We start from the raw sequence: 9,449 nt of genomic DNA on the forward strand, positions 1-9,449 counted from the left end.
CGAGACTCCGTCTCAAAAAAAAAAAAAAAGAAAAAAGGGGCTGGGTGCGGTGGCTCACACCTGTAATCTCAGCACTTTGGAAGGCCAAGGCGGTCAGGAGGTCGAGACCATTCTGGCTAACACGGTGAAACCGCATCTCTACTAAAAATGCAAAAAATTAGCCCGGCGTGGTGGTGGGCACCTGTAGTCCCAGCTACTTGGGAGGCTAAGGCAGGAGAATGGCGTGAACCCACAAGGTGGAGCTTGCAGTGAGCCGAGATCCTGCCACTGCACTCCAGCCTGGGCAACAGAGAGCCACTCTGTCTCAAAAAAAAAAAAAAAATATATATATATAAAATAGAACTGCCAATTATAACAGCAAGGTGTCACTGATTGCAACACACATTCTGATTTCAGAGCCGTTAAAATGCATAAAAAGGTGGGGTTTAGAATTTTTGGACTACTGAGTGAAACGGATGGTGAAGGCGGGTGTGATTCCAGGGCTGAGGGATTCCAAAGTTTGAGTTCTTTGTGTTGGGTCAAGCGGCACCCCAGAGAGCTGATGCGTGCTAACGTGAGACTCCTACAAGCCACGAGACGAAACAGACTTATAAACATGTAACGTGTTGTGTCGACACAAGGAACCAAGCAGTCATGAGGAATGTGCCAATGGCTGGGGTGGAGCAACCCCCTTGCTGAGTCTTGCAAAAGCAACCTCCCTAGATGAACTTTCAGTGGATTCTGGGTGGAATTCTGTCACAACACAGAAAATGGACTCCTCGCCATGGTGCTTCATGCAATCCCATCTTATAAGCCAACTTGTCCAAGAATTGCTTGGCTTAACCCAGATCCAATTCACCTACAGAGAATCAACTCCAAAACAAGCATCCCAGGTTTGTTGCAGAGCTGATGAGGCTTCCAGTTGGTGAGATGGGCCAGGAAAAAATCCAAGAGACAACCTGGGTTCCCCAGTGGTTTTGCCTTGCCCAAGTCTGATGCTGCTAGAAGCTCCTGTGCCTGTCCCTTATCTGTCCCCTCTCTTTGGGTGGAGCAGGACCTGGCTTCCCTGGGGCTACTTGAAATAGAGCATAACATAGCGTCAAGCATGCACAGACCCTGTCCTGGAACCTGCCATTGCTGTGAGATCCCTTCCCCAAATCAGATCTGCCCTCAGATGGAGCCTGAGTAGACACAGTCATCTGGACCTTTAGTTACTCCTCACGGGGTGCCCACAACTGGTTTACCACCTCTGAGTCTGGCCAGTCCTTTCCTGGCTCCCTCATCTCCTCTACCAACTTCTCAGATGCTACCATCTGATGTAAGTTTTCATTACCATTGCTGGCTGGGGCACACTGAGTATCACCAGCGCTAGCATCTTAGGAACTTTATTTCATCAGAGCTTCCCAACACTCTCTGAAGCAGGTGTTACTTTTATTTTTATTTATTTATTTTTTTGAGATGGAGTCTCACACTGTTGCCCAGGCTGGAGTGCAGTGGCACGATCTCGGCTCACCGCAATCTCTGCCTCCCAGGTTCAAGCACTTCTTCTGTCTCAGCCTCCTGAGTAGATGGGATTACAAGGGCCCACCACCACACCCAGCTAATTTGTTGTATTTTTAGTAGAGTCAGCGTTTCACTATGTTGACCAGGCTGGTATTGAACGCCTGACCTCATGATCCACCTGTCTCGGCCTCCCAAAGTGCTGGGATTACAGGCCAGCTGAAGGGTGAGCCACCGCGCCCAGCTGAAGCAGGTATTACTATCCTCATTTTAAAGATGGAAAACCTGAGGCTCAGAGAGGCCAATCACACATTCAAACGACACAGCCAGCAAGTGAGAGAGCCTTCACTAAGTCGTTATAGAGTGCTTAGAACAGTGGCTGGAACAGCATGAACACTCAATAAATACTTGTTAGATGACAGAAGGAAAAACTGCCTTATGATGATAATGCTGAGAAGTTCATCATGAACTAGTTATTATTTAATTTTATTCAACAGAGCACCTGCTTTTGAGCCCAGGGGTAGACCTACAAAGGACACAGGTTCTAGGCAACGCAGGTTGTAACATACACACACACACACACACACACACACACACACACACACACACACCCCTCCTTTAATGACCCGCCTGCAATTGATATACTGCTAAGTAGCATTTCTTGTACTGGGGAGATTCTATTTCCACACTAGCAGCAAATATGACCTTTGTGTCAGCTGCCAGCCGCTTATAATTCTGACAGATGCAAGCACATTTCTGGGAAGCTGTAGCCACTCAGGACCTTGCAGATCAACAGGCAACACTGGCGGCTTTGGTAAGATTGATTGGCCCGTGAGAATCCCATTTACAGCCCTAACGGAGCCTTGGTTTACCACAGCCTGGGCACTAATGACTTAGACAGCTCCGATCTAAATCTGTCAGCCCGGGCTGGTGGCGATATTAAAGAACACTCTATTTATACGAAGCAGCAATTAGAGGAATGCTCGCCAATGGGCCACCGCTTCCAAGTAAATCCCCAGTCTTCCAAATGGTGTCATGCTCACGGTTATTTTAATCCGCTTGGAATTTCAGGGATATTAATGTGACGGGCCATCGCAGAGGATTAGCCAGGTTTATTTCTGCTGACATTTCAGAGAGCACACTCAGGTTCCCAAGCCGTGCCCGCACGCCTCCCTGGCACATCACTGGGGAGGCAATTGAGGGAGGGAGAAGCAGCTGCAATGAGGGTGCATCTGTCTCCCTTCAGCCCTGCCTCCCATCTCTCCCTTCCTTCCCCTGCCTCCTCTCTCTTTCCTCCCCACTTCCCTCCAGGTCCCTTCAGTCTCTTCTCCCTCCCCGTTCTAGCTTTTTCTTCTTGTTCTCTCCAGGAAAACAAACTCGTGTATGGGGTTGCCAGATAAAATACAGGATGCCAGCTTAAATGTGAATTTCAGATAAACAAGGAAAAATTATTTTTTTTAGTGTAAGTTCCATGCATTTATGTTGGGACATACTTAGACACTAAAAAGTTCCTTTTTTGTTTATCTGAAATTCACATTTAATTGAGCATCTTCTATTTTTATTTGCTAAATCTGGCAACCCTACATAGGAAGAGTGAGTATAAAGTAGAGAGGCCACTGCTGGACAAAAAAAGTGTCCCATCTTGGTCTGCCAGTTAAGTTTGTCCTCTGTCATTGTCACCTTGAGAGAGTCCCCAGGCCCTGTTTATTCTGTTCCTCAGCCCCTTACTTTCTGATTATTTTTTTCCCACTATATTGTGAGTCTCCTGAGGGCAAGGACCAAAGCTTATTTTTCTTTAGCTCTGACATCTGGGGTCAGAGAATAAATATTTATTGAATGAATGGATGAATAAAAGAATGGTTTGCTCCAAAAAAGGATTCTGTCATTTCTTAAAGTGTTTTTGGAATTCTTTTTAATCCAGTGATAAACCCCATTAGAAGAACAGCCCTTTCATCCTAGTTGTAAACGTTGCCATTGCTAGCTTTCAGGAAAGGTCTGAGAGGGGAATGGGTGGCCCTTTGGAGATGAGCTGGCTGTTAACAGCTGGTATGAACATATTTGAATATTGTAGCTGCAAGTATGGCTGCATGGTTGCATACAGCAACTGAATATCAGTTCTGGAAACAGGTAAAATTATTATTACCCTCTCTGACAAGGAAGCAAACTGAGACCCAGAGAGGCTAATAAGTTTGCCTCTGGACCCACAGCTACCAAACAGCAGTGCCAGATTTGAATCCAGGCAGGCTGGCTCGAGAATCCAGGCCATATTTCCTCTCCCAATGATCACTGCCTTTATTAAGTAGTTAACATACCTGTGCTGCCAGGCACTGTCCTAAGCACTTACTTTATATGCATGCAGTCCTCACAACAATTCTATGAAATACATACTCTTATTATTCCCACTTTACCAGTGAAGAAATTGAGCCAACCTGAAGCTTAGTTACTTGCCCAGGGTCATGCAGCTGGCAGGGAGAAGGGTCAGGATTGAACCCCTGACTGCAGAGTTTGTGGCCTAACCCTCACTGGCACGCAGCCTCTGAATAAGGTCAGGACCCTCATTCCAAGTTCCACAGAGCTTATATTGTGGGACTGCAGGACCTGGCCCCTTGTTCATTCACCCAGCCGGTACCTAGAAAGCACTTGGGCCTTGTAAGGCTCTGACTGTGACAGAGACCATGAGGGTCAGAAAGGTGGAAGGATCCCAGTTCCTACCTTCAAGTCACTTAGCAGAGGAGGGAAGATCTGCACCCCATCCATTCTCAAGTGCCAGCTTCTTATTCTGTCTCTAGAAAGTGTCATCTCCACCTCTTTGCTCCTCTACACTCCTGACCCCATCCTGGTTAGGAACAGGTAGGCTCCTAACAGTGTCCTGGTCTCTCCAATCCATCTTCCACCTCTTATCCCCCAAATCAGGTCATAGTAACCTCCTCCCCTGCTCAGAATCCTTCAACACTGCCCTAACGCGTTTTGACAACTTTCAAACGCTCCTTTTACTAGTATGTCATCTCCATGCGCCCTGCCTCCTCATGCCCACAGCATGGAAAACAGACATGAGTGGAGCTGTGCCAGTTGCCAAGGAAGGGGCGTCCTGGACACTGCGGCCCTGCTCATCCTACGGCCCCGCCCCTCGCCCTGCAGCCCCGCCTCTTTCCCCGTAGCCCCGTCCCCATCCTGCAGCCCTGCCCCTCACCGTACATCCCTGCCTCTTTCCCTGCAGCCCCGCCCCTCATCCTGGCTTCCTGCCTCTTTCCCTGCAGCTTACCTGGCCATTGTATGGAAACCCGGGACTCCAGGAAGCAGGGTCACAACCAATGGCCTGGGCAGTCAGGACTGTACTCCATAGCCTGGCCTCAATACTATTTGTGGTTTGGTTCTAAACTGCAGGATCCCTCAATTTACTCTGCAAAGTCCTGTACTCCAGCCCCAAATTACTTCATGTCCCCTGTGTTAGCTTAAGAGTTTCCAGCAGTGGGGCCTGGGTTTGTATTTCTCAAAAGCCCAGCTCTCCCGTTAGGCTGGTGGTATCACCTGGCACCCTACAGAGGACGCTGCCAAGGTTGGAGACAGTGCTTAAGGGGTCGGCTGGGAGGCAAGAGTCCAGGGAGGAAGGTGGAAGCCAGGGACGAGAGCAGTGACTTTGGGGTGTCAGGGAGGGACAACATCAGAGGTACATAAAACTGACATGCTGGATATGAGGCACAATGAAGATGAAGTCCCAAGACGGGGTGCAGGCAGGGGTGGGCAGTGCTAGAAACTGAACTATGAAAAAAAACAACAACTATTCTCAACAACCTTGAGAAGGGGAGTAGTCTGAGTTCTGTCCACAAAATCTGTTTACCCGCTTCTGGGTAACTTTGAGAGTAAGAATTTGATTTCAACACCTTCCTCTGGCAGACCACTTTGGTCACAGCCCAGGGGCCATGCCTGGGTGTCCTCTGTTATCTGCAAAATATGAGGAGCCTCAAGGACACCCCTCCCTCATGAATCGTGTCCCCCTGGAGATGGGCAACATGAGGGAGGATGGCTGGGGAGGCTCAGGGCTCTAGTACTCATCCCAGACTCTGAGCGGTGGAATGAATTCCGGCCCTCCTGCCCTCCTCTACCACATGATTTGGGGTTGTGCTTAGACCAGACTGGCCTGCAGGGTGGGGCGCCATGCCTGCCCTTGGGCAGGTATGGGGGAGGGCAGTGTGGGGAAGGCCCAGCCCAGCACCAGATGGGCACTTAGGCGGTGGTCATGTTGCATGGTCACACTAAGCCTGGAAGGTAGGAATTATTGTCTTTATTGTAGAACTGAGCTACCTGACCCTCAAAGAGATGGAGGAACTTGCTCAGGTCACAGGGCAAGTAATGACTGGCACCTGGCTTTGCCTGGTTGTGGCTTCAGCTCTCAGTTTACCCCTCCCTCCTCACATGTATACCCACTATCCTCTGCTCCATCAAGTGGAATTGTTTTCAGGTCCCTCTAAATCAGCTCTGTCTGGCCCCCAGGCATCTGCAGATTCAGCTCTCCGGCCTTTTCCACTCAGGCCTTGCTTCCTGCAAGGAGCCTTCCAGGATCCCCAGGCTGACAGCTCCCCCCTCCTCTACACTCTTGCATTGCCAGGCATCCTCATTTGATTATAATTGGCTGGTGACTTCTCCTGCCCCACTGCATCTCAATATCTTTCCCTTTCCCATATCCCCAGACCTAACACCTTCCCAGCACGCAGTAGGTGCTCTATGTGTGTTTGTCCAGTGAGTGTCTCCAAAGCCCATGTTCCTCCTCTGTACATTGAGGCTCGCAGCAGCCTGGTAGACAGTGAGGAAGAGCCTCTGGACAGAGTGCTGGGTCATCTCTATGAAAATCCAGGCCTTGCAGAGTGAGAATCTCTTGGTTATCTGTTATTTGGCTGAGATTGGGATGCTGGGAACCCCACGACAGCCCATCTGGACATGTGGAAATGTAGAAGTTAGAGGGTTTTATTGCTCTCTTATGAGTCTCTAGACAATTCCCTCTAGAAATGGCAGACCACAGCAAGAACCCAGGTGTGTCCAGAGCTCGGCAAGGGACCAGAAGGGATGTAGGCGTGGCTCTGTGACTAGCGGCTTGACCCAGTGTCGAGCCAGGAGGAGGCTGACTGGTGCTCTGACTCCCCGTCCTGAAGACCTGCTCGCAACCCTCCCAGCTTTGCTCCTTGGACAGAGCCCTGGTTCCTCCAGAGTGGGCTGTGGAGGGCGTGGTGAATATTTGAACTCCATCTAAACCCAGCCGTGTGTGTGTGCACGTGGGGTCTGGAGGCTGCTGATGGAGAAAGCCCTGGATGTGCATGACAGGACGAGGTTCAAGGCTGAGAGCTGCCTCTTCCTTGTCAGGCATTTGTGAGCAACTCTTGACTCTCCAAGTCTTAGTTTGCTCACCTATAAAATGGGAAACATAATACCAGAGTCATAAAGAAGGTTATGGAAGAGTGGAATTTAGAAAGTGTTCGGGTAATTCAACCAGACTGCCAAGAAAGTTACTCTGACTATATTAGGGAGTTTAAATAAACGTAGACTCTCTCAACCGAGGGGGCCCTGACCTTGGCTTCAAGAATATACACAAATGTGGACTTGATCCCTGCTTTTGAAGGTCTACGGTCTTGCAAGGGAGTCACAACTCACGTAGATCCACAGTCTCAGGAACATTTCCAGCGTGATGTGCTGAGCTGAGAAAGTGCAGAGAGGGCGAGGGCAGGTGTCAGAAACAGTCAGTGGGTGCCTGATGGAGGCAGAAGGGGCCTGGCTAATTCTTGAAGGAGAGACAGGACTGGAGGTAGCAGAGCTCTCTCAGGCAGCAGCTTGAGGATCAATTCTGGGAGGTGGGACCAGACTTGCTCAAAGAGGGACCTGGATAGCAGAGAGGCTCTTAGCTGTCAGTAGGAAACTATTTTCCGTTTCTAGAAATTTTGTAGGGAATGGAGGATGGGGAGTTCAGAAGAAAGCTAAGGCCCCTCAATTCTACACAGGCCCCAGGAAGTGAGCCTGCACCTATCTACCTTCCAGCCTGCAGGCCAGAAGGAAATATATTCAGGCAGCTTTGAAGCCAGGTCCCCATGTCTGTCAACCCCTGCCGCCTTGCCCAGAAAAGCCCCTGCTTTCTTGTGATGGCAGTGTGGCCTATACAATGCTGTCTAGTGTGTCTCTGTCAACACTCACTGATTTTCCCTCCACTAGAACAAGCAAATGTTCTGAAGGACAGAGAACACCCTTCCTCTCCAAGACTTTCTCATCGTCTGGCTTGATTTAATTTACTGATGTGTATATTTTTAATGTAGTCATGAGAGAGCCTGTTGACTCTTTCACTTTTGGAGTTGATGCTTCCATTCAGAAAAAAATGGAGTTGGTCTCCCTTCTCCTCACTCTAAACCTTTGCAAAAGGTAATGCAGCAGGGCCATGGTAGGAGCTGACCTGCTGGGTCCAGGGCAGAGCAGCGGATGTGGCTGGTGCAGTGGGCATGTGGGCCACAAACCCTGATGTTGTGCCCCTGTAGGCCTGAGAGAGTTGACACCTCATGAGGCCACTAGGATTTCATGTGTCTCATCTTCAACCAAGGGCAGGTCTTTCTCCCTCTTCCTCAGTTTCCGTCTTGCTGTTCCCTTCCTTACATCCCCCATCCCACAGAGGAGGTGTTCACTGCGGGAGGAAGCTCTGCTCCGAGTGTCGGCTTGGCTTGAGGGAAGGCGCCAAGCAACAGGTTCAAGGGGTCCCCGGCTGCATAGCTGGCTTCCTTTTGAAATTCTTTAGCTTGAGAATGTCCTCAATAAAACCAGACTAGGATTGGAGCACAACTCTTAAGTAACACTTAGCTCATGAGTGAAACCAGACAGCATGTAACACTATTGGTTCCACGTGGGGAATCTGGTTTTTAAATCAATTTGGAATTCCATTTGGGTGGAAAGTTGGGCTCCACCTTTGTGACAGAGAGCATGGGTGGGTTGGCCAGTGGAGGCTGGGAATTCCAGTTATGACAGAGACGGGGAGCTCCCACAGGGATGGAAAAGCCAGCAGGGGCACACAGCAAACAGGGAAATGGATAGAGAAATCCAGTTTGGAAAATCACATTATGGGACAGGGTCAAGCCAACCTGAGTTCAAATCCCAGCACAAACCCTGAAAAGCAAACTATTTACTGTTATCTGAGCTTTGGGACAACAATTAGTCTCTTTTGTGGCTTCCTCAAAGAAAGAAAAAGAAAAGAAAAGAAAAGAAGTAAAAGAAGGAAAGAGAGGAGTGAGGGAGGGAAAGAGGGAGGGAAGAAAGGTTGATTGTTAGCCCTTTTAGGCTGCTATAACAAAATAACTAAACAGGATAGCTTATCAACAACAGAAATTTATTTCTCACAGTCTGGAGGCTGAAAATCCCAAGGTCCAGGTGGATTGGTGTTTGGTAAGGACCTGCTTCTGGCTCACAGATAGTGCCTCTTTGCTATATCCTCACATGATGGAAGGGATGAGGGTATCTCTGGTGTCCCTTTTATCAGGGCACTAATCCCATTCACCAGGGCTCCACCTTCATAACCTAATCACCTTTCAAATACCACCTCCTAATACCATCATCTTGGGGGTTAGGATTTCAACACATGAATTTTAGGGGGACAGAAACATTCAGACCATGGAAGAAGGAAGGACGGAAGGGAAGAAGGAAGGAAGGGAGGGAGGGAGGGAGGGAGGGAAAACATGCACGCTTCTCCAACACTACATGTTTTATTTAAACTTGTATCATTAATTCCTGGCAGGGTGAGAGAGAGGAAGTGATTACACCTGTGGTCAATCATTGTTAATTTGTATTGCATCTACTTAGAAAGCTTCACGTTAGTTAAATACCCATTATCTTAGAACCCTAGAACAGGCCTCTTTATTTGCTGGACCTCCATTTCACCATCTAACAAAAGTAAATAATAAATAGAGTTGCTTTTTCTCAAGAGTCCACAGGGCAGGAAAGGAAGAGCA

Source organism: Mandrillus leucophaeus, unplaced genomic scaffold (assembly GCF_000951045.1).
Source record: "Mandrillus leucophaeus isolate KB7577 unplaced genomic scaffold, Mleu.le_1.0 Scaffold12, whole genome shotgun sequence".
In the NCBI taxonomy this organism is placed as follows: Eukaryota; Metazoa; Chordata; class Mammalia; order Primates; family Cercopithecidae; genus Mandrillus; species Mandrillus leucophaeus.